Genomic DNA, 27,189 nt, shown 5'->3' with positions numbered 1-27,189 from the left:
TACTGTATATTCGATTCAAGCTGACTAATTATTCTTCTTTATTCACGTATTATTTTCTTCAAATGAACCTCCGTGTATTAGTCTTTTCTTCTCAAAGATTCTCCATTCCCTGAGCCCTCTCTTTCTCTTAATATTTGTCAGTCTATCTTTTCTACATTGTAATAAGTAAATAACCCTAACTTTATGCGTAACCGATTACAATGTAATCAATTAATATTTTATTTTTATACTATAAAATAACATTGATGAGTTAGTATTATGTATTAATATGAGAGATACCTCACTATTAATAATTAGTTTTGTAAACGAATATTCTGACAATTCGAGTAATTACATCTCTTTATTTTTGTCCATCAGTCTCTGTTTATATCTCTATTTCTATTTCTCTATCCTCTTATAAATCTATGCCGTTAAAGTCAATACATTAACTATCTTAACAATAATACAACATTTCTTAAAGAACATTTGTAATTACGTACTATACATTACGTCTTGTAATCGCATATGAGTATTATTTAATTTACTAGAGCTGTGATATAATTTTCAACGGTATCACATTTTAGACTTCATCTAATATATTTAGTACGCCTCACTATAAAATCAAGGGATGTTAATCAGGTAGCTTCCACTAGAATTCAATTATGTAGATTTTATTTCAATCTGTGGTGCTATGAACAGATCTGTGTATATGTTAATCATCATAAAACTGTATTATTCTTGAGCGGGGACTATTGGAAGATCATTTTTCTAAATCAGGAAACCTATTTTTTTTATGTGGACTTGTTGGGTGTTCGTGAAAATATTATTGTGTTGAATTTGTCACGTCATCATCAAGTGATGGTAGCAATCATCCTACCAATAAAACCTGGGGTTTGACAAGTCCGAATTTTAGAAGAATTGCATTCCCTCCGACAGAAAAATACCAATACAGCAATATTTGGCAGTCCCTAGTAATAGAACCTTAGACGTGTATCTATAAATTATTTTTTTTCGTAAGCGTGATAAGGGCAAGAAGAGTCAGATGCATCTATTAGAACTATTCTCTGTGAACAGCTAAAATGCAACCTCAACAATATTCTAGACACAAGTAGGTGTAGGAAGAGATGTTAATATCTATATTAGTGGAATCATATTTAGTAATAAATTATTACTATGCCCAGCAAAAGTATTTATCTATTCAGTTGGATTGAGTGTAGCTTTAAACAAAACAATTTGTATGTGAGAATGTCATTCCCGGTTTTATATAATTTGATAAATAAGTTTTCTCTGGATATGAGGAGACAGAATATTTTTCTGATCTAGAAATGATTAGACTGTAGATGATGATCGAGAAAATAAGCTACTGTAGTTTAACTACTCTATCTTAATAGCACGTCGTTACACACTCGATATCTTAAACATATCCTTATGTTCGTTTGTGAATAACTTAAAGGGTAAATCTTGATAAAATCTATCTGATTTGTGCATATTCCTGCTTTTTACCATTGTCCATGTGGATTGCAAATGTATGTTATCAAAAGGTCAACGTGTCCAAAATGCAGGGCACGTACCATTTATATATCAATCATAAATCTTTGATTTGATCGCGAGAATATAAATGTCCTTCTGTATTTGCATCAATAAGTATCTTGTCTCTCAGATTTATGTATGATCAACTCACATCTCTCGTTCTTCTTCTAGAAGGCGGTATTTTCGGGAAATACATCAATTGTATACTGTAGTACCTGATAGTAATTTAATTCAAGTGTGGCATGGATTGATATGCATTACAATAATCGCATGCGACTAGTTCCACTTAATATTCAAAGATAATATCCATCTTCACAAGGAATACATAGTAAGTAGTATCGCAGATGACCGAATATGTTATTTGCAATAGTCAGACTTCTGTTTTCAGGTTAAAAAGTGTTATCAGCATTTCAGCTGTGGTAACGCACGGCCATTTTAGCGTGCTACCTATCGGGTTCGGAATATTTTAAGTCGACCATAGAAAACTATAGAACTAGATCTATCTCCGTGCATTCGATATAATGATAATTTCTAAATTCCGATATCAACATTCAGAAATATTTAACTTTAGTCAGTAAATTATTATCTTACGAAATTCACCAATATGAGAGTAGAACATTGGATATTCGAAATTCAACACATTATCACTTGTACTTTAAACTAATCCGAAACACCAAAAAACTTATATTTCATACTAGTATTTTATTTTTTTTTTATAATTTCCGTAAAGGCTTAATAGCATTTTTAACTGTATATTTTGGTGTGGAGTTATGCGTGGTATGCGAACAACATTTGTGAGTTTTGTCTAGAAGAAACCTTTCATTTGTAACGTAGTCGTTGCATGTTACGTATACACGCAGATTGCATGCACAGAAAGTCGCAAAAGAACAAAAAAAAGGAGAAATTAATACGACTTTAATTTGTTGTGTTAGTTACAATGAAAGGCATTTATTCGTGGTAAATTTCTTAAATAGCATATTGTGTGTGTTTAAACACCTTTTTGTTCGCTTTGTATTTGCAAAGATTCTGCTATGTCGAACACATGCTTTAAAACTGTCTCACGCTTTCACATGACCCAAGGTCAAACTGACGTCGGCACGCTTTGCTGGTACCCTAACTACTTGGTGTTTTTATCCACTTGTTTTCTCTCCTCTTCCTTTGCTATCACGTCATCTTTCACATCGGTTCGGTAATTCGCATAGGCGTTAGGATGTTGCTGATCTTACATTACGTGTTAGCAGCTTCTTACATACTTCTCTATGCCGAATAATTTAATCACAAAACATAATAAAATAAAAAAAATCTCTAAATTTAGGAAAAAAAAACATTAATAAATAAATCCAAATATATTGTTTAAGTGTATAGCTTGTTCGACCTTTTCATTTTATGTTTTTTACGCAGGATTTTGAAACTTTTTTCTGTATATTTGTCATATATCCAAATTAATTCCAACGTATTTTTCTTAATATTTAAAGACATCGTTTTCTAAGTTGAAAAGGGATTGAGACCCCAGCACACTGTTTCAACAAGGAGAATGTCGTTTTCTGTATTCACATGAATTTAATCGAACTAATGCCAAAATGTATCAGCTTGGTTGTGCATAAGTTAAGATTTAAATGTTAACCAGAAGTTGCAAAGTTAATTCCAAACAACATCATATCCATGTTCCGTTTAACAGGTTTGATTATTCCTGTCCAGTATATTTTATTTATAAATCTTAAAAAGAGTATTTTTCTGTAGTGTCAGTTTATTTATTGCTTAACTTGGCAGTCTTCATAGCTGTTATTAAAAATGAACCAGTACAGAATAAACAAAAAGACCGTCATTACGATTTTCGTTCAAGTTTTCCCTCATGGCTTGGTTCACTTTTTCTTGTCTTCTTTGCTTTTGTATTCTCTACTTTTGTTGTTCTTCATTTTTAACTCCTTTGGTGAAAATTATTGACCTTATAACACCATATAATGTGCTGTAAAGTTGTCTTTAATCTTCATTGCTGTCGTTACATTGTAACACGGAGCGATACATTATATGCGAAGAAAGAAACAAAGTAAGAAAAAAGAATGACAATTTACTTAGCCTTTCATCTAGTAAAAATAAAAGGCATTTATTCGTGATGTTTTCTAAAATCCGTCAACATCTATTTTTAAAAGTCCATCGCATCAGCGATGAGGTGACAAAACCTCCGCCATTTCGACGGGTGCTTAAATTTTCTCAACGTTGCCACGCGTGGCCACGAGGCTATCTCGCACTGACACGCCTTGCAGATTCTTATATCACTTGATGTATTTTTCTGGGCTTCTCCTTCTCTATTTTTCCTTCGGCGTGACGCACCGGCTCGATTCTTTGCATACATGTCAAAATGCTACCGCTGATAACTTACGTGAGATATATTAAGTTTTACATGAAGCATAGACAAGATGTTTAAACTCCCATTACATGCTAAAACCCTGTAAAACCTCGAATGAACAATATTATTAACAGTTTAATGATAAAGAGTAACAATCGTTTTCCTCAGTTCTTGTGAATAATCAATTTCTGTATATCAGTTTTTTTTTTAAATTAGCTTAACATTTTTATTCGAAATCTGGTTTATCATGTCTAATGTGTGGTTCAGTCGATAATATTTTCAACAATTAAAAGCAATCACTAACATAAACGTGATGATGATTTATGTCTTTCACGCTCGATAAAATATTGTGTATATGTAAGTAATGTTCTCCAAACTAAGGAAAAACGAAAGGTGCGATGAGTGTTTGTATATTTCAAGTTTCGGAATCTTTGTGTTAATGTTGGTGATTTTAATGGTTTCTGTTGATCAGGTTTTTATTGGATGTGATATCTGACAATGTGTATGTACACTTTCTGATGCAGCGTGCTTCTTGCAAAAATTTGACAATACGCGCTCGAGGGAATATAGTAGGTATATCGACAGAAAAGTAGTGAGAATTCCTAAAATCAGAATGCTATGCCATATAATCGGCTTAATCCAAAATCATTATGCCAACTTCAGAAATTAATTACAAATTGATAAATCTATATAATCTATGATCAGGTAAAATCTTCATCATTTATCGTTGGTTGCTAACGCTCTTAGTAACGTTAACTTTCAGAAGGTTCGCATTTATAACTGACTTATAAGCAATGCGATTAATTGCTTAGGCCATTCATGCATTTGGGCAATCCGTAACCATGTCACACGGTATACATGAAATTAACATTAGATATATTCTTGTTATTCTCATTTTACTTTAAATATTTACCATGTGTTCAAAGTTTATACTCATTATACCTTCGGTCAATATTATATTGTTTTTGATTCTCGCTAAATTCAATGGGTTATTTCCGTTCAACATAAACCCTGTCTCTCTCTGGCAAATGCATTTGTTTCCATTTTATTTTAAACTTTATATTTTATGTAGCTGAAAATATATGTGATAAGATAGACAGACTCTTGCGAATATGACATTTAAGATACAATATATCAGAATAAAAACAGAAAAAATAACTGAAGTAACCTAAACGCATGAACACTAATTATCATTTTATAATATAAAATGTTCACATAGTTCGCAAAAATCTTTCTGGAATTTTAAACATTTCTTAGAATTTTGAAGAAGAAAAAAAAATCAATTACATTAAAGGCTTGTATGTAATATTTGTGCCCATTTAAATGAGTAAATATAAACTAGATTTTATCTCTAGCGTTAGATTAATCTCTAATTATTGGTATGGAAAACATATTTATAAAAATAACTTGTTAAGTCGCTTTAACATATAGAATTATTGACACTTTGAAACTTTATTTGCAAAAAAGAATTTGAGAATGTAAAATACATATCAAGGGTAATTTCATTAAAGCCAAAGAGAAAGGCGTTTGAGTTGAATAATTTCGTTTCATTTGTACATGTCAACAAAATAGCAAGCGTTTATTTTAGAATAAACATTATTAAAAGTTATCATTGACTTTCTTATTATGTAATATGCTTATGTAGGTCAGGTATTATTTCTAACTTATTTTATTACAATATATACACGACTTTTTAATACTGTTGAATACGCATTGATAATATAAAAATAGATATCAGCATTATTGGAATTCTTTAAAGTACTATTCCCATTCTTAATCTTATTTGCCTAACGTTTCCTTCCGTGTAATCATCGACGTTCTCTAGGTTTATCTTGGCAAAATCTGGAATTTTTCATTCGAATCCGCGAAATATAGTGTAATTTCGGAGGTTGAAAATCAATACAAGTGCGGCCATTACGAAAAATATTCAGAATTACTTATGACTTGTAATCAGTCTGGACTAATAGAAGGAAACCATTCACCAGAGATTTTATAAAAGATTTTTATTAAAATTCCGTGCATACTCCGAGCTACACGGAAAGATTCTTGAGTCCGACAATATTCCTGGGAAAAGTCGAGGACTACATCAGCCTCCACGTTGTGCAAAAATAACCATTGATTAATTTTAGAACAGTCACTTAAAGAATCCAAAAAGTCGGTAAAATAAATCTTCATAAAAAAACAAAAAACAAACCGTATTTTTTTTAATCATATGTTAATATTTTTCTGTTTTTTTAATCACTACTGTAATCATTTCGGAATTGACTATTTAATTGTGTTAATTTCTACTTATATAATAAATTAAAAGAACGAGTTGTATATTGCATAATATCACTGCTAAAAATATGTTTGTTAAATACTATCTACGAATTATAGCGTCTATACACCTCTTAAAATCCAGACACTATATTTCATATTTAATACGAACGAAGAATAATATATACATGTTTTAGAGTAATCTTTTTCTTACTAGTAAGTGGATCAATCGAAAAGTGATCGATTGGATAATTTATCGAAGTGTTCTCTCTTTATTCATGTGATTGATTTTTGTCATTTTATTTTAGTTTTTTGGAATTGATGGAAATCAATCTTTTTCATTATCTCAATGTGTTTATTACTTTTTTCTTGTTTGTGTGAACCTTTGTCTATTAGGTTGCTTCTTTTCTTTCCATTTGCTCTTTAATCTTTACTTTCTGTCTCTTGCCTTATATTTACACTCTGAATAATATCTTTTTCACTTTAAATTATGTGGTCCTTTTGCTTCAAACTATATTTCTAGCTTAGATATCTTCCTCTGTCATTTTCACTATCTTCTTCTATTCTGAAATATATGCATGCTCTGATGATTCGTTATATTTCAACTGTTACCGCTGCCTCTTTTGTTGTCCTGTTTAACAATCCGTTCTTCTATTTTTCTTATCTTTTTATTCCCATATTTATAACTTATCTACATCCCAGTATTTAAAATAATAAGGTCCACAGCTACCTATTTTTTCAGTTTATTTAAAACATTCAGTACTTGATAACATAAAATAATTTACATAAGAAATACAGTACTTGTACAGTACAGTTCTCATAGGAAAGAGTACGACAACTTACCTGTAACGAACATAAAAGTGATTCAGAATGAAAACGACGTAAAATCATCGAGTAATATGACGGCTTCGATAAAGAAAAGATGCTTCTACAGTATAGTACCTATGCAAAAAGTTAACAAACTCTTAGCAATAACCTACGGGAAAAAAGTTCCCACAAACAACAAAATTTTAAAAATAAACAAGTATTTATCCTTTAAAATAAGAAGTAATACACTTGTACAGTAATCGAACCAAGAAATAACATATCTGTACAGTATAGTACACATAAAAAACCCAGAAAACATTACCCCCAACGCTCATAACAGATTTTTTAAATAATAATAACGTCAAATAATAGAGATGTATAACTTTCAATTCTTTTCTCATATTGCCAGAAAACTGTACAAGTACCTTATTTCTTGTGTAGAATATTAAACTAGTATCTAGTTTCTTCCTATAGTATTGTGAATGCGGGTGGAGGCAAAAAGAATGGCGCCCAATGAGTCAGTAACGGAAATGGCTGAACCAGTTACCGATGTAAAATTACATTATTTCATATTTTTTAAGACTGCAATGTCTAGTGTAACTGAGGGTAATTGCTGAAAAAGTTTACGATCTAAACATCATTTTCATATATTTTTTAGTTGGGGACATAGTGGATCAATCCCGCATTGAGATATAAACGATCTAAAAATCACTTTATATCATCTGACAAATTCAGATATTAAAATTTATAATGAATTAAGAGTATTCATCTGATAAAGTATATATATATATATATATATATATATATATATATATATATATATATATATATATATATATATATATATGTGTGTATTTGCAAGTGTTGCCATTTAGTTTTTTCTTGAACCAAATCCCACTAATAGCACTTCTAATTTTTTATTCAATTTTCTTACCATAATGCAAAAGTTTACATTTAACGTATTTCTATCCGAGCCTCATTATTTGAATAAGTAATCGTGTCACCCTGCATTGATGATTCCCAAAAGGTTGAAGCACTAGTGTATGTAGGTAATAAAAAATAATTGTAGTAATAATTACATACACACCCACACCCACACATACACACACTCACACCCCCATATATATATATATATATATATATATATATATATATATGTGTGTATGTATATATATATACATAATTATAACTATAATTTGTTTTTAATATTTTATTACTTACAAGCCAAATAATCAGATTTTCAAGAAAAGATTATGATAGTGTTATTACCGACTAATTTCGAAGTTACTTTGTTTAAATTATAATACCTAGAAAAAGTGAAGCCTTATTATCGTTCTACCTTTTGTAATAATATATCTCAAGCAGTTCTCCGAATTGGCTAGAAAATATTTATTTTGTTTTAATTCACGGTCTGATCGGAACTAATATTACACTAATTACTCTATTGTAAGGCATTTTTGTCTCATGTGATGATGTTTTCAACTACCGTGGACTTTTCACGGGTTTTGCTAGTCATTGATTTTATTACCATCGTTACGTTTATTATTATTATTATTTGCTTAAAATGAGTTCGTACACAAGTCACTATCAGATATTGCTCACTGGCAACCACGGTTGACGTTTCCTGGATTATTCGTTAAAATAATATTTCGTAATTTGCATTACGCTGTATAACTTTCAATAAATTCTGCAAATGTATTTTCTGCACCGGAATAGCCACTTGCCATCGATATCTCGATGGCTATGATGATTAGTCATTACTGGAATGTAAGTGTCAATTAACCCTCCAAAATGTCTAGTCCTCTTAGCACTCGTCAAGTTGAGGCCTTTCTAGTTCTCTTTCCCAATTGATATGTCTATCTTACTCGAAAATTCTCGACTATTTGTTTGTGGTGACAGTCGATAATGACATTACATTTTTCCAGGTGTTTTAAGACTTAATGTGTCCAATGTGTGTTTGTCTATGTTAATTGTTTTATATATGTTTCAGATTCTATTAGAGTGATCAGCGTTGGTAGATCACCTGAAATATCCTGAACATTATTATTATTATTATTATTAGTAGTAGTAGTAGTAGTAGCAGTAGTAGTAGTAGTAGTAGCAGTAGTCACTAAGGGATATTAGACAGGTGATCTTAAATGATTTCTCACTGATAACAACCGGCGATGTTCTCTAAAGTTTGGGCGAACACAGATCTCCCGGGGTTTCTAGTACTCTACATCCTTCTCGATAACATTTGAAAATGTATTTGCATAATCACCGCTTGCTTTTAAAATCTCGCTGAAAATGACCAGCTCACTCTGTTGAGATTTAGGACGCTATAAACGTATCTCGTATCCTGGTTCTGCTGGTACTTATTTAGTGGAAGTAGACATAGTTGTTTCTCTCTGCTGTCTTTTTAACACCCTTGACTTTTTCTCTGTTATTCTTTCATGTTAGTTGATTCCACTTATTCAAGATTTTGAGTGCGGGAGTTATTTTACGATTTCAGTATTCTTGTTTGTTTTACTCACGTTTCTCCATCTGTTCCTTTCCCTTCAGCTGCACGTTTCAAACATGATGATTGGATATTATAGCTTAAGTATATTAGTGTTTGCATTCAAGGGGTAACTTAATCTTTCAGCCTCTCTCATTATTGTTATCAGTTTTATCTTCTTAGCTACAAGTATTTTTCTTCTTTGTTCTATTGTTCATAGAGCAGCTACATTTATTGCTGTTATCTAAATCTTTATCACGTTTCACATTCCTTTAGTTAGTTTTATGCATTTTCTCCGCTACTTCGGTTGGGTTGTGTTGGAACTGGGATATGTACGATATTGAATAACTTTCCTTCATGTTACCTATTATCTCATCCGTTTTGTTTGGGTATTTTTGTGTTGCTTGGATTAGTTTTTTCTGTTTCTTTCTCTGTATTATATGATTTTATGGTTTCAGCTTAAACTACTGCTGTCGGTTGTTGCTTTTGCCAGTTGTCCGGGTGTCCAAGATGAAGCAGAGGGTTTGGATTTACTATTAATTTGTATCTTTGTCAAATTTGGATTTAAAAATAATTCTGCCTGCCTTATTTAGTGCGACTCTTATAAGCAATAACATATCTTCGATAAAATCTCTTTTTTGTAATCATTTCCAAGTGATTTCGTGAACATCATCTTTTGAAATAATTATGTATCCACCGTGTATTTGGATTTTCTTACGTCTTATCTCCTCTGCCCTCTGTCTTGCTAATTCTACATTGTCCATGGGTGGAGTAATTAGCATTTCTTTGTCTTGCGTTTTTTCTTTCATACTTATTCGAACAGCGTAGTACTTTGTGTGGATTCCTTGTGTATTGCTACAAATTTTCTTGCCCAGGTGGTTGAGGTATCTTATATTTACATTGACCCAGGATATGAATGTGGCAAATTATATTACTACTAATACTGACCATGTGTTTGTAGCTTTTTTTTTTTAGATTTTACTATATAAGTTACTTTCTTTAATTATGTCGGGTATAGTTTACCATTTACATTTTTTTTGTATTATTGCTCTAAGCTCTCAGAACTCTCATATATATGTAAATATCGTGTTCGCTTTGTATTTTATGCTCTTTTTAATTTGTAGAGCAAAACATTCCATTGTCTATAGTTATTTCCTTTTTTGATTAACAGTGCCAACCTCTCCATTTTAAGTTTCTATTTTGTTATTTCAGCTTATAATATTTATTGTGTTTATTAGATTTATATTCCCATTTTGTTTCTTCCAACTATTTTAGGCCGTCCATATACTTTCAGTTTTCATATTCGTTCACCTTAATTAGTAAACTAATATACGGCTTGAAATTTCCTTAAGTGAATTACGAAACATTTTGAAAATACACCTTTTTATTTTATCTCATTTATGCATTGTCTATCAGCTCTCAGTGCAAGTGTCCAAGTTCTACTTGTTTTTACAATCAGATGATAGTCTGTTCTGATATTTTGTAAATCCTAACGCATTCTTTCATTCAAAAACTACCGTGTTAGAATATATGGTTAAGTATCATTTTTAGTTTTTTTAAACGACTTTAAGGTTTAACCACTCACTAATTTTTTAACCAAATTTCAAGCAATTATTACTGTTTATGGTCTCAAATATATTTTGATAAAAAAATGAATATCCGTTCATTAAAAGAAAAGTTATGATAAATTTTCTGGTGTTCAAAACCGTAAAGAAATATAAGGGGGTGGCCGACATTTTTTTAAAACTGATTTCCATAGCAACCGCGTTCCTTCAGTGGTAACTGTTTCTACTAATTCACTAATGCAAGCATGAAAGGGAGATAATTAGGGGATTTTATTGAAAGCATATAAGTGTCGTACATTGTTATTTTATATGTATTTATTGGGACAAAAATAGACTAAAATTTAACGAAAAACAAGTGTATTTGAAGCCCGGAAAAATCATGGATTACAATAGAAAAATGCGAGCATAAAAAGTATCATGGTTAAGCTTAAACCTGGGAAATAAAAGACTGGTTGTTAAAACTGGAAGAGAAGATATTCTAGTAAAAAATATAACAAATTTATAACTTAAAATATTGCAGCATTACGATTTTTTGAAATTTCAATTTATAACATTGTATTATATTTTTACGAAAATATCTTGCCTTTTTCTTTTCAAGTTTTAACAACTAGTTTTATTTTTCCATGTTTAAGCATAACCGTATTATTTTCATACTCGCATTTATCTATTGTAATGATAAATGTTTGATTATGTGATACATGTAGACAAATTATACCAAAGGTATGTATTTTTTATGTTTGATCTCCTTTAGGTTGTGTGTCGAGGTTTTCGTTTTTGTTTTACTTGATGAGTCACGAATCATCAACGTCCAGATTCGACTCACAGATAACAGCTAAGTGTTAGACCATGACTCACTAGGTCAGACACGGTAGACCTTGGAGAAGGCTAGATTATATAAATAGATGACTCAAGAAGAATTGTTTCGTATTAGACTTTAAAAGGACCATTTAATAGATAGCTGGGGAGAAGACAGATGGTATTGATTTTCATGGACGGACTGGATTATGAAAAACTACTTATGGAGTAGTTTAGACATAGATTGAAAGTGAGTAGAGTTGCTGGTTGTTGTTTAGCAAGACAAGTATTATGTATGTTTTACAGGGAGACACTATACATTAGAACTTAATCAACCACCTATCTTTAAAGGATCAATAGAGCAGACATTTTTTTACATGGAGTTCACCACTAATCAAGGCACAATGGCCACGCAAGGATAAGGGTTAGACATAGACTCGGAACGTTTTTTCTCGGACGGAAAAGGGAGTAGTGGGGTGAAAAGAGAGTAGTGGTTCATTGTCTACTAACTTTTGAAGAGTGTTTTACCCTCCTAAGGCAATAAAAAATAGTTCAATTTTACTATTGAACAGGTAGAGGATTGCGTCAGGACGGAGATACTTTCTGGAATGGTAGAACAGTCCAATCATATTTCCAGCGATTTTGGCAAGGGCTCTGATGTAGATCTTATCATTATTATTATTATTATTATTATTATTATTATTATTATTATTATTATTATTATTGCTATTGTTCTTATTGTTCTTATTGCAATTTTTAGTATTGATAGTGTTATTGTTATTGTTATTAGTGTTTTTGTTATTGTCTGTATTATTATTATTATTATTATTATTATTATTATTATTATTATTATTATTATTATTATTACCTAGAAGATTTTACACAAGATATCATTAAAGATTATATATTCGTAACAATCTGTTGTGTTTCCTAAAGTCTGAGTTACACGTGCCCCAATATTTTCGGAACTATCCATCTGTATCAATACTTTTTCCAAAGTATTCTGCGATGTCGGACCATGCGTTTTCTATTGATTTCCATTTAGTCGCAAGCATTAAAATTCACTCTTTTAAAGGACAATAAACCTCCATGGTGTACCATTCTTCTTCCCACCAATCCAGTCGAGATATAATTAGTGCTTTCTCTCCTCTGTATTTCCATCTTCATTATATTTTGTTTCTTGCGATCCTTGAAAGCTAATGGATTCAATATAGCAAAATGTAGAGATTAAGAGATATGTGCAACTTCGGAAAAAGGAATGTTTGGAATTAATGCTAGTTAAGATATAACCCAATTATCGGTTGGCGTACCTTTATTGAAAAAATCTTTATTTCAGGTTTGGCAGTCAGTGAAGATCTGCTCGAGAACATTATAAACACTAGATAATCACAAATGATACAAGCAAACACACACACATACATACACATATATATACACACATTATATAAGCACGTTTATATATTGAAACTCGTTATATTCACAACAGTTTAAAACATATAATCAGTTTGTGCCGCTATACAACAGATAATTATTTGATACTTCTTTTATAGGTCAACTTTATAATGTAAATTAGTATTTGATTCTCATTGAGCACTTTGTAAACGTCGCATTTCGAAATTTTACTAGCACTCACACGCACAACGTATATGGGGAAATAATAATCTTAGTGTTTTTGAAGAAGTAGCAAATCATTATTGCTTGTGTGTCGATTTTAAGGAAAAATATGCGAAAAATAACAAGATTAACAGAGAGCCATGTAAATAAATAAAAGTTCGAAATATGACGGAAAAACAAAAATTATGTACAAACAGCCTAGTGTACTTTTGAATAAAAAAAAAACGTAGAAAAATAAAAGACGCATACAGACATTCGTTAAAAAAAGCAGAAAATGTGACCATAACGGATAAGCAGAGAAAAAGTGAGAAAAAGAAATATTGAAAAAAGTTGATAAATGTCTTGCAAATATTAAATAGTGCGGACAATTTTTACACTTACATACTATTTTACGACTGATTGCTATAATTTAGCTTTGAGTTTGGATGTTAACGTTTTTTTTATAAAAGAAAAGCGGTTATTTCGGTTTAGTTAGGTAGAACTTATTTTTGTTAAATTGTGATTTGAGGAATGGAAATGTTTTGTAAATTGCACCTTTACCCTCGTTGAAAAAAAACGAACAATTGAAATGTGTTGCCGTATAGAATTGAAACATGTTTCGTTTTGCTGTTGTTTTGCATCGTGCATAGGTTTTTTTTGTTTGTGTTTGTTTGTAATTGTATGTCATGGCAATTGTTGTTTTTCCCAAGTGGCACGTGATAAAAGTATTCAAATAAAAACAGACTAAGTCAACATAGCTAGAGTAAAATTAATTTCTAGCAAATTATTAGAAGTTAAGCGGAATAAGTTGGGGCGTGTTAAGTGGGGCTAAATAAACGTACTATTAAGAGAGTGTTGCCCCAAGATTCCCAGTAATGACTATATATTTTTTTTTTCAAATGTTTTATCCAATCTCCCGTTGACATCAAATTGAAGCGAAATATATGTACGGTTTCAGGCATCGAAAAACGCTTTTCTGCCCAATGTGAACCTAAAGACGGTTTGCATCTCGCGACTTTAGGGAGCACAGTGGAATACTCCTAAACACAGGGTAAGCGGCGGGCAGTTCTTATCGCAGGCTGATCCATTATGTTGTGAACCAATTAGGGGAAAGGAAAGAAAACAATAAGAAGATTGTCAATACGTTACAATTACATCAATAAAAGTTAGTCCCAAACGGGAATTATAAGATGACAAAATACCATATTAGTTATTCCCACGGTGTACTTATGTGGTATTAGCAAAGTTTGTGTAGTTTGTAGTACTCCACCGTTGATATTGGGAAAACTGCAAACGTTATCATGAACCGATATTCAAGGAGTTCGATAGCGCTTTTCTTTTCCAGCGGAAAATGTTATCAGATGCAAGTAGTATAATTTACCATGTATGATGCTTTTCGAGGATCTCTGCCAGTGGTGTTCGGATTCCAGAGCTTTGAAGTCCGTGTGAATCATTACAACAATGCCACTTAAGGCAAATTCACGGGAAGTGTTACAAGTAGGCGTTAGCTATTGTGTTCCATAAACATAGAGCATTAAATGAATATAGTGTTCGATAGGTTCGATACCTATTGAACACGACCGATCAGATGAAAAATTGGATGATATATCATCGATGTTCATAGTTGATGCAGAAGGAATCTCTGTTTAATATGGTAAAAGACTGTCTCGAAGGAGCAGTCGACATTGATTGTACGGAGTATACGCTACACCAAGCGGATGACTTAAGATCAGAAAGAGAGAACAAATCTGAATAAAATAAGAGATAAGTGACTAGCTAATGATGGGTTAAAATATAATCATTATACGGTTTGTCTTTTTATTAGCAATCGGATGGTTACTATTGAAATTAGGATAATTTGATGTAGAAAAAATATAAGAACAATTTAGGGAAATGGTTTACATTTTTGAAAAATTACCATGAAATGGGATTTTAACAATCGCTGGCATCGTCGATTTACCTGAGCGAGAAAAAAGTTATTAACATTGTATATTAATATAGATCTGATCAAATAGAACACATTCAGATGAGGTGTTTGATGAGTAAAGTAATGTCGCAGTATTAAAATAGTTTGGCTCGTAATAGAATGTTATACAATGGATGGTGAACAACTTTTAATATAAATAAATGACAGAAATACAATAAGATTTACGCCATACGTAAGGGAGTTGATCAAACGAATGTATAGTTTTCATATGCGCAAGTTAGTCGGTCAAAGAAGGTTTGAATTTGAGAGAGAAATGAAAAGATGGTCTAGGGGATTATGCATTTGAGGTACGTGGAAAGTACAAAAATATACGCGGAGTATTAAACGGGTTTTCCTGGACCAAAACACAGTGAAAATTACACTCAATCTGAAAACAGTCGTTAAAAAATCAAAATAATGAAAAAAAAAGCATTCTTTGAAAAAGTAAAAGAAATGCGCTTTAACATCGGTTTATACTTGGTGTAAGAAATACTATCATTTATAAGAAGAGATTTTACGTATAAGGTAGGAGACTTATTTTCATTGTCTTTTACTTAAAGGGAGAATTTAATTTGAAAATTTAAGTTTCGATTAAGACAAAAATCAAATAACGGTCAGAAATGCAATCGGATTTTCTGCGTATCGATTTTCGAAATTTCTTTGTAGCCTGCCCATAAGAATATATATAAACACTGCCAAACACATCATGTATGTTTTTGTGACATTTCCAAAAAATCGGCTCAGTTGTTTCGGAGAATTTAGATTACGAACGCAGATATACAACCACAAAATAACAAAGTGCCTTCTATATATAAGTAGATATATATTGTCACGTCCGACGGTTGTAGTAGGGATAAGCCTCCTCTTCCCCAAAACATCTCTCGTATTGTGTATCTAACTAGGCCCTAAAACATGTCTAGCCCCCGCCTATTCGTGTGGTTTCTCACAAAAGCTGCTTATCTTAACTTGAAGAACTCGCAAAGGAGAGGGAAAGTCTGATACTAAACTGCCTTGCAGAATTACCACATCAGGGTAAACGTAAAGATAGTCAAGCACAAGAGAAAATCTGGAGACGGAGTCCCTAAAGCAGCCTGATTTTAGATTGACATCACCAGTAACTCCTATTGTAATCGGTCTGTCCTTCTGTATTCCCTGGCATCGTGGCGAGTGGGGACAGCTGAACGAAATAACAGCCATTCTCGCTTATCATACTGACCAGGCTATATAACTTCACCACTACAACATTTTCTCCCGAAACGAACGTTTTTCAACAACAACAAAGAGAATCTACGACTTCTAAGATTATTGCAAAGTTCACTGTAAACAAAGTAACAGAGCGCTGTAAATTTGGCTCTCGATGTTTAAATAAGGATAACGTTGATATCATTAAACAGCGGTTATTACATCGTCCAGATGAAAGAGCTTTCGCATCTTAAGAATCTAGATAAAGTTTCAATTTTTACGTTGGATGGTTACTGGTATAGCCCAACTGAAGAGCAATGATATAGCATAAGAATCCGCTTTTGAATATAAGCTATCTCTTGTAAGCCCCTTAAAGTATGTCGCAAAAAGTGTGCTGTAAATTGTATTTGTAAATTTAAGATAAGAGCATGATAAATATAATTTAATATATGTAGAAAATTAAGTATATAGTTAATAGTTTTAGCTGGGATTTACGAACCCTTGAGTACTACTACTCCGGATATCTGTTATACAGCGAACGTATAATACTAAAGAAAACTATGCGTTTGCGCGTGTTCCGTAAATTTCTATCATCTCGGACATATTGGCAACATCAAGAGTAATATTTCCGAAAAATGGATCGATTTTCAGAATAGTGAGATCTGAATTTTTCACAAAAGACATCCACGTATATATTCCTGTATACATACATGACATACATATATATATATATATATATATATATATATATATATATATAAGTATGTACGAAACCGTATATATTTTATATATATATATATATATATATATATATGTATATATGTGTGTGTGTATGTGGGTGCGTGTGTGTGTACGTTTTCGTGTGTGTGTGAGTGTGTGTGTATTTATATTTATTGAATATTACTTTACATTATATAACAAAAAATATATAAAAATACTTTTGCAATAATTATGTATTTTTCATAAAAGAATAAAATACGAAAACAAAAGTCTTCCTAAGAAACGTACATAATCTAACAAAAGGGAAATGAAAAGTTATTTCTAAAAAAAATGTCTACATGATTGCAAATGTTAGCTAATGAACAAACATAATTCTAAAGCAATGTCTGACTAGAATGAAAAGCATTGTTTAGGTTGAGCCTGCTACTGGGACACGACTGCAGGCGGCACCATTATGTTCTCTGTAAGACAACCTTACAAGGAAGACAAATTAATTGAATATTCTACTAACGATGAAGACACCGAAATGACTATTAGGCTTTCATTTATCAACCGACAATCGTTTTTTTATTCTGTAGACGTACCTGCTACTTCAAATATACTTACTTATAAAATTGCGCATATATATATATATATATATATATATATATATATATATATATATATATATATATATATATATATATATATATATATATATTCTAGTGCTTTGTGTTACTTTTTATATACCTGCAAATATGGTTTTGAATAGAGCGAGATATATATGGATTTACTCATAAGTAATATAAAGGATCCGAACTATATTGATACTGTGGTTTCAGTCAAATAACGTAAACCATCGTTGGATTTCAAGTAGACGTTACTATTAGGTAACTTGACACTGACACTAACAAAGTTGTGTTTATTCTCTGTAACCAATAAGAATTATACTGACTCTTTTTCATTTCTATACAATAATCGAGCATACTGACAGGGTTGATTTCCATTGATCGAATACAGATATATGCACACAGACGCACACATTGTATATAATTAAATAATAATAATATTAATTCTTATTAATACCGAGAGACACTATGCTTACGCACTCATCAGTAGTGGAAGTGTGAATCGTTAACGTTATAGTGTTAAATGGTAATAAAACGAAAGGAACACTTGACTTTTAGAAAGAAACATGTATTCACATATACTACAGGCAAGGCGGGTTGAGCGAAACCATTCCTCAACACTTGGGCGTTTGCACAAAACATCCTTGGTCGCGTTCCAATCTCTGACTCCACGGACACCGGTACTCATCACCGGAAGTGACATCACCAGGGGAAGTGACGTTATGGGATAGTCCATTAATCCCATGGACAATCATCTCCAACACTCTCTCCCAAGCTTTTTGTTCGTAAAACCTGTCAGTACCTCTTCCTTTTAGGGTTTACCATCAATGGCTCAGTAGACTTTCTCTTACTGAACGACCGCCGTAGTTCAGGTGTTCGTTGGAGAGGTTCAAGATCAATCGTTTCGAAGACAGTGTCTATCGGCTCATCTTCCAATGGTGGACTGTCGCTGGTTTCAACTGATCGACATCTTCTTAGTTGGTTCTGGTGATGTTAGGCGTATATGTTGGTCCTTGGACGATATATACCATGTAACTGACTCTCGTAGTAATTGTACCCACCTCCCGGAATGACGTGTTCGTTTTATAACTTTTGAAAAACACTCTTTCACCTGAGATGAAACGTTTACTGGGTACACAAGATCTCACTAGTGGCTTTGACTGTTTGGGTAAGAGCTTGTCAAAAACGGATCTCCCTATCGTTTCTGCAGGTGGGCCTACTGTTGGTGTGTTCGGGTTGGGTGTAATCCTATACGCATGTAGAAATTGTTGAAGTGTTTCATCTGTTGGGCTTCCTTTAGCCTTCTGCACTGCTCTTTTAAGAGTGTCCTAAAAGCGGCTTGCTTGCCCATTCGACCCATAATTGTATTGGGGAGTGGCCGGAGAGTAAAACCTCATCGCAAAGCGAACATACTTCCGGAACATCGCCATTTATGGCGAGCTTTTTTTATGTCACAGATGAAGTCATCCTATTCTGCTTCCCTTTTAATCTCCGGTAGGGACAGCGGGAGTTCTCTGATTGTGTTGCCTATTATCGTTTGTATTTCCTGTCCGTCCCAAAATTGCCAATGACGGAATCTTCAAATCCCTTTTCAATGCTATCGGCCTGATAGACTATCCGCATGGCTAATTTGTTTCGAAGTACTCCATGATGAAATTAAATTCAGTAATAATGTACCCCATCTCAACAGGCTATTAACCGTATATATCGGTAAGCCTTTTATGGAACCAAAATCATGATCAACGGCTCATGATTATTCTGCAATGTAAAGTTTCTGCCGTATAAATACCTATGAAACTTTGTCACAGCGAATATAATACTCAAGGCGTCGTTTTCAGTTTGAGAGTACTGTCTTCCGGCAGTTAGTAGTTTATTTCTGCATACGCGATCGGTTTCCTGGTACATTCAGGGATTATATGAAGTATGCAAGCTCGCACACCAAGTGAGCTTGCGTTACACGCTAGTATTATTCTCAACCTTGGATTATAGGGTGTCAAAAAGATCTGAAGTTAACGTCTTTTTATCTTCTCAAACGCCTTCTGGCATTCTGGCGTCAATTCACAGGCTTTCTATTTCTTCAGTAGTTCATTTATTAAGGTGCGCAAATCATGCATATTCTTGGTGAAGACTTGATAGAAATTAGACAGGCGCAGAAAGCTTCGTAGTGCTTGCACGTTAATGGGAGCAGGCATGTTCTTTATGGATTCCGCCCTATTAGGTTCGAGGCGTCTATCATCTTAATCAATAATGTGTGCTAGGTAACGATTTCCTTCATCAGGAATTCACACTTTGGTTCTTTTACTTTCAAACCGAAACTTTGACTTCTTTCAAAAACTTCATGTATGTGTGTTAGTGCTTATCTATGGATTTACTGGCTATAACAATATCATCCAAGTAGGCGCTAGCGAAATCGAGGCCACCCAGCATGGTATCCACCACCTGCTGAACAATCGCATGCGCGACCTTGACTCCGAAAGCTAACATTTAAAACTTGCAGAGACCCCTGTGTTTATTTATACAGATGAGTTTTAAACATTCTGCTTCGAAACGGATCTGCAAATATGCGTCGTTCAAATCCACCTTAGAAAATAATTTACCACCGATTAATTTGTTGAATATCTCCTCTGGTGTGAGGAGTGGACAGTGGTAATCTTTAAGGGTTGCGTTCAGACCCGTGGAGAAATCCGCACACACACGGATCTGGTTTGTTTTCCTGGTCACATATACTGTAGGGACTGCGCAATTGCTCCTGCTTACCTTCTATATTATTCTGGCCTCTTCTAGCCGATCCAAATCCTTGTCTATTTTCTCTGTTGCAGCAAATGGGGCGTTTCGTTTATTCTTGGAAACTGGCAGAGTGTTTCTTTTAGTTCGAATCTTGCTATAGCCTTTGTATATTTTCCTATTCCTGGTTAGAATACTTCAGAAAATTCTTCTTTTAACTCGTCCTTCGGTTGTTGCCCCTCCTTAGACGAGACTTCTACCCTATGACAGAATTTATACAGAGGTTGGCCCCACAATTCGAATCGCGTTATCCTGCCAGTACCGAAGAGCTTTTCGGATATCCTATGTGCATATACTTCCACTTTTTTAGTAACACTATTTAAGGTCGCCGGGGATTTGAGCTCTTCCTCAGATTGAACTTTATCACCTGTCAAAACTCGAGCTGGTTTGTTCGTCTTTCGCATGGTTGGTTTCCTTAGCCTTTTCTATATATTAAGGTTAATGATGGAAAGGTCTGATCCGGAATCCAATTGTAGAACCATAGTTTTATTGGCGATGCTAAGTGTGACATATTTGCGTCTGTTCTTATCTGAATCTAAGTCGGATCTAGTCTGTCGGACGCTGTTCTTGCCGTTGTTCTTCTTGCATTGGTGGCATTGTGACCCCTCCTACCACATTCGTTGCAGTACTTATCTTAATAAAAAAAACATTTACTGGGCCAACGTTTCCCGCCACAGCGATAGCGCGGGCTTGTAGTGGTTCCGGGTCTTGTGACTGGCTTGTCCTTATTAGGTGTAGCCTGATTTTTCTTACTTCAAGCTTTGCATTTTCGGGCTGAGTATTTTTCGGGTCTGAAGGTCGTCCTTCTAATGAATGTTGCGCCTGACTCCTCGACGTGTCTCGAGTTGTTCCTTACGCAGACTACGCTTTGACTATTCTCGGGCAACTTCTGGAGGGTGAAGCCCCGTTGGATCTCAAGTCTAGAGAGAACACTTCGTCTAATCTCAGCATTTTTGGATGAGACTAGACCCTGCGCAAAAATTAAACACTTGAAGTCATTTACCGAAAAGTCAGACAGACAGCAGTGTTTATGTAATACAGACGCGAAGGTCAGCTTAACGTCGCTCGTCATTTTTTGCAGGTTGAATCACTTCCATCTTTTATTGAAGAGGGGAATATTCTGGATGAACAATTCGGATAAAAGTGTACCCGTTTCAGAGAATTTCAATTCACTCGACTTCCTGGAGAGAATATAATTCACAAATTTGCTATGTTCTGCGGTCCCTAATTTTCTCAAAAGTATGCGTAATTTAGCGCACGCCCGGCTTTCCCTGGAACAAGATGCCAACAGCCGGAGTAAGTCGAACGTCGCCGATTAAATTAAGCCGAGAGTCGCCGCTGAAACAATAACAAGAACAGAGAAACCTACCTTAATTTTTAAGTTTTATTAACTGTAAAAGAACATATTTTAACAGTGTTTTTAAAGTATTTTTTTTAATGTAACAGATTTTTTTATACAAGAAAAAACTCAAAAGTAAGTAAATTAAATAGTTTCAAGTAGTGTTCCTAAAGTTTATTTTTATCTATTTTTTTTCAATAAAACTGATTTTTAAAAACGATTTTGTGTGATTATTTTTTTAAGAAAAAAAAGCCTTGAAACTAGGAAAATAAAGAAAACTCGGTGGGATTGTTTAATTTTTTTGTTGTTTTTTTTTTGTACGAAACAATTTTTTTTGGCTTTTTTTGGCTTTTTTTTGTTTTTTGTTTTTTTTTGTTTTTTGGGTGGCGGTTGAAAGAAAAGCTTGGAAACTGGAAAAAGAACAAAAACTGGGTAGAATAATTTTTGTTTTTTTTGTTTTTATCATTTTGGCTTCTTAAAATAAGAGCGAAGTTATGTCCACAAGAGGGACACATTTTTGTTCAATCTAGCAATCTTCTATCCTGACAAAATTCCAGGAGTCCCGCTGCTGTTTTTAACTGCTCAGATAATTTTGTCAAATTCATGTTTTCTTCTTTACGGAAACGTACGCAAATGGTGGGGTTTTTTTAATTTTTTTCTAATCTAACTTGTTTTCTTTTCTTCCTTTTCATGATTGTCGTCTGCTGCTTTGAATTTCTAACTTTCGCAAAGCGAGTCGCGTTGAAAACCATCGCACTACATTGTCGTTGGCTCAGCTATATGTAACGTTAAACGGCTTAATCTCCTCGGCGACGCTCGACTTACTCCGGCTGTTGACGTCATGTTCCGGGGAAAGACGGGCGTGCGCTGAGTTACATCCGCATCACTGTCTGCAAAAGTACCGAACTTTTAATAAATTAATATATCATGTTTTTACATATGGATCATAACTTATCAAGGATCAGAGACCACTCGAGGATAAGGGTTAAGAGTGTACAGTAGTCAATTGGACAATATAGTAATCGTTAATAATGGGAATTCGATAAATTTATTAATTTAAGTGGAACGGCTCATCAGGAACTTGTTTACGCTGGATTTGAAGACAATCAGATTATAGTCTGCTTGAGAGCAGGAAACCGGAAAACAGTTCCACGGGCGTGCACTTCTAAGAAATAAGCTTTTTTCATGGAATCAACGTTTAGGTTTACGCACTAATAAAGAGTGGGGGGATTATTGATGGTGTTTTCAGCTAGACGAGTGTTTCCTGTGAAAGTTTGGCGAGGGGGGGGCATAGATTAAAGCCCAGTCCGTCACTTGTCATTAAAATAACGATAAAGCAGACAAATTCTCAACATCTTTTCTGTGAGATACAGGTTGCAGGAAAGAGAAAAGAAATCTCCTACGAGCTACGAAATCTATTTTGAACTCTGTCAAGGCAGGATAAGTCCTTCTAGCAGCTCCTACCCAGATGTGTAAACAGTGCTCCATCCTTTGACCTACCTAGGTCTTATATAGATCAGCAGTGAAATATCTACTGGATCAATAGAAGGACGCCTCCACTATTCAAACGGCCTTGACAACAGGTTTGATGTACGTGTTCCATTTTAGATCAGGAGTAAAGGTCAAGCCCAGAAGCTTGTCAAACCATGACGCCTCCCTAAGACGAAAGCCATTCATTTCAATTGATGTCAGATGGTGATCAGAAAGTTGATGATGTAAAGATAGAAGCTTGGTTTTAGATACATTAAAAGTAACCAGCTACTCCTTTCCCCATTGTACCACATGCTCAACATCGGAGGAGAGAAAATAGGTTAGAACTTGGTATTTTACGGTCTAAGATGTGCTTACACAGATAGGAGTGTCATCAGAATAAATGTCTACGAATGATGTAAGGAGGTGATTTGGAAGATCATTAAATCAGGAAAAGAGTTGGGCTCAGGATGGACCCCTGAGGACTCATTCATTAATTCTATGAGCTTCTGATTTTTGACCATCAACTACTACTCTTATGAACCTATTAGAAAGAAATGATTTAATAATTGAGAAGACATTTTCAGATGCACCATAGCTGGATAGCTTTAAATTAAACCTTTATGCCAGAACCTATCAAAGGCCTTTGATATGTTAGGAGCAATTTTCCTAGGGACTGCCTTCGTCGAGATATTTGCTAACTCTATGAGATATAACTGTAAGCACATCTGCTGTAGATCTAACAGAACGGAAACCATATTGTGTGTCACTAAAAAAGTGTGTTTTTGTTGAGATGGTTGATTACTTCTATATTTTACACAGATTCCAACTACTTACTCATGACGCACAGGAGACTTATTGGCCTGTACTGAGAGGGAGATGAGCGATCGCCTAAATTCTTACATACAGGGCATACTGATGAGATTTTACAGGGTGATTGGAAGCAGTTCTCCTTAAGAAAACCTTTAAATAGTTTTGTAATGTGGGTGCTAGTTCTGGTTGAAGTTTTTAGTACTATAATTTGAATACCGTCAGCGCCGGTCCATTGATGATAGTTGGAATAGACCATACGTTTCTGTTCAGGATTCTGTTTGCTATTCGCCAAAACTGGTGGGAACCAAGTCGCTGCTCAGCCACTTCGGACTTGAAAAACTGAGCATACAACCCTCTTGCGTTCTTTATTACTTTTTTACAATGGTTGCCGGCAGTCCTGATAGCGACTTTAGTCTTCATAAATCTATTATATGGGAAGCAATGGAAAAAGTGATTTCTGCGCGCAATGGCAGCAGCCCATTCTGGATAGATCCATTGCTGGCTGTTAGTTTTTGCTGGAACTTTTTTCGAGAGTACGAAACGGTATATCCCTACAATTACCCATTCCGTCAGTGCTGATAATATATATGACACAGCCTTTTTAAACATGAAACGTAGAGTTAGATCTGATATAAATGTCCGGAGGCTCTCCCAGTCAGCCATAATGTATCGATGGAGAGAGGAACATCTGAAGATATTTTACATTTAATTTTTATCTTAATTGAATACAACAGAGTTGTTAGAAGATCCAAGATGAGACAGAACGAAAACTGAACATAGTTCAGGGAAACTTGTGAGAAAACGGTCTAGGACACTCGCATAATGACCGTGAGTGTTAGGCACAGGGATGGGTTCGTGAACAATCTGAGTGAGGTCATAAGCAGTGGAGAAATCAGACAGAACAACCCCTTCATCATCGGTTTTGTTTGAGTTGGTTTACCATTCCACATTGTGAACATTGAAGTCTCCACATACGTGAATGTTAGCTGAAGGATAAGCAGATAAGACGTGGTCAATTTTCTCAGATATGCTTTTAAAGGTAGTACCCCCGCTGTTTTGGGGCGATAGAGAGTAAATATAAATGCAGAAGTGTGAGCTAGTGCAACCCGGAAGCACATATAGGGTAAGTTAGGATCTTCTCTGGAGATATCCCTAGCATATCGAAAACCATCTTTAATATAGGCACATATTCTATGCCCATGGAGATCTTGGGGGTCAGATTTTGAAGTTAAGTTAGAATATATTTAAATTACGACCTCCTCTAGTGACACCGCCTGTACATGACCAGTTTCGCTTATAATTACGCATACATTACGTCGGGGCACGCAAGTCGGTTTCAATAATATCCAATAAGGAATAGACTCTATAATTATAACTACGAAATCTGCATGAACTAAAATATATTACAACCTAATTTTTTAATGGCTGGCCTGTTTGTATGTCATTTAAATTCTTACAAATAATAAAAGCTGCATATCACTCTGTTAAAATATCACCACTATATTTTTGTTTATGTATATTATATAAAGAATATGAATTTACCCTAATAGGTTTAAGCTATATTGAATCGAATGGGACAGTGTCTAGGGAATCTCAAATTCAAAAACGGTCACTACTTGCCTTTATATCTGAGATGTTTTTTTTTTGCATTTTTGAAAGGAGGTGACGTCATACCGTTACATATAGTGAATAATTGTTTTAAATTGTCGCCCATCTGGTACTGACTACGCTTAACATTGCTTTACTTCTGTAATACTATGGAAATCAGTGGGTGGATGTATATACGGTATATGGATTCTGTTTGTATATTTTCATGCATCGACATATTCCCGCTATATAAATAATGTAGTTTTTAGTATACGAATATACTCACAGACTCTCAAATACCAAACCATTATATTTGATTGTCTAAGAAGTTCCTAAGCCCTTGCAAAATAATTAAATATTACTCACTAAATAATAACAAAACATGTATTTTCAAAATAAACCCCCATTTTCCAATACGATCAATCTGCAAGCTTTCGAATCTAGTCAAGTACTTCTTAGCCGGAATCAAATTGTTTACAGACTTCTCCGACTTCATCAAACGAGTCAAATCGGCAACTTTTCGGAAAATTTTTCATTGAGCTTCGGTGAGTTCCTTCGATGAGTTATAAATCTAACAAAAAATTAAAATTAGATAACGGTGTAATTTTTCACGAGTTCTTACGAACATTTGGGATAAAATAATATCATTATAATCGTTGTATATTCACGATAAAATATAAAACAACACTATGTTAACTTATTCCACTCATAAAAAGGTTTAGATCCGTAAGTACGCTCTCACTTCATTTACTTTTTGCTATATATTAATTCCTTCGTTTTTAAGGTAATTATTCAAATTATGACGTTTGAAAATGACGTTGATGGTAGACGAACAGGTATGCGAAAACACCTTGGAAGAACAGTCTCAGTTGTGTTCGCAATTTCTTATCATCTATGTAAAATGAATATAAATGTATCAGACAGAAAACACCTTTATACATGCACAAAACATCAAATACAAATTTTTTTTAAATGACATGTAAAAACTAAAAATTAGACTCACATTATGTTTCTGTTCCTGTTATTAATAAAACTAAAATCCAAAATAAATAGTAGTTTATCTCTTGTTCAAAAGTAAAATTATAGGGATCGTATCCTTGAAGGTATATCATCTATAACGTGCGTGTGTAATCAAAGAAAATGTTAATCGACAAATTTTTTTCCGGGCAATATATACTTTCAATTTTTGCAATACATTTTAAAATACACGCCCACACCCTGCGTATATTTTATGTGTGTGTGTCTCTCTTTCCCTCTCTCAATCTCTCTTTCTCTCTGTATATATATATATATATATGTATATATATATATATATATATATATATATATATATATATAGTAAGTTATAAAATGTATATGGTGATTAAGCTAC

The sequence above is a fragment of the Euprymna scolopes genome, chromosome 17 (genome assembly GCF_053919585.1).
Source record: "Euprymna scolopes isolate OS-2025 chromosome 17, ASM5391958v1, whole genome shotgun sequence".
NCBI lineage: Eukaryota > Metazoa > Mollusca > Cephalopoda > Sepiida > Sepiolidae > Euprymna > Euprymna scolopes.
Note: the sequence above shows the minus strand (reverse complement) of the source record.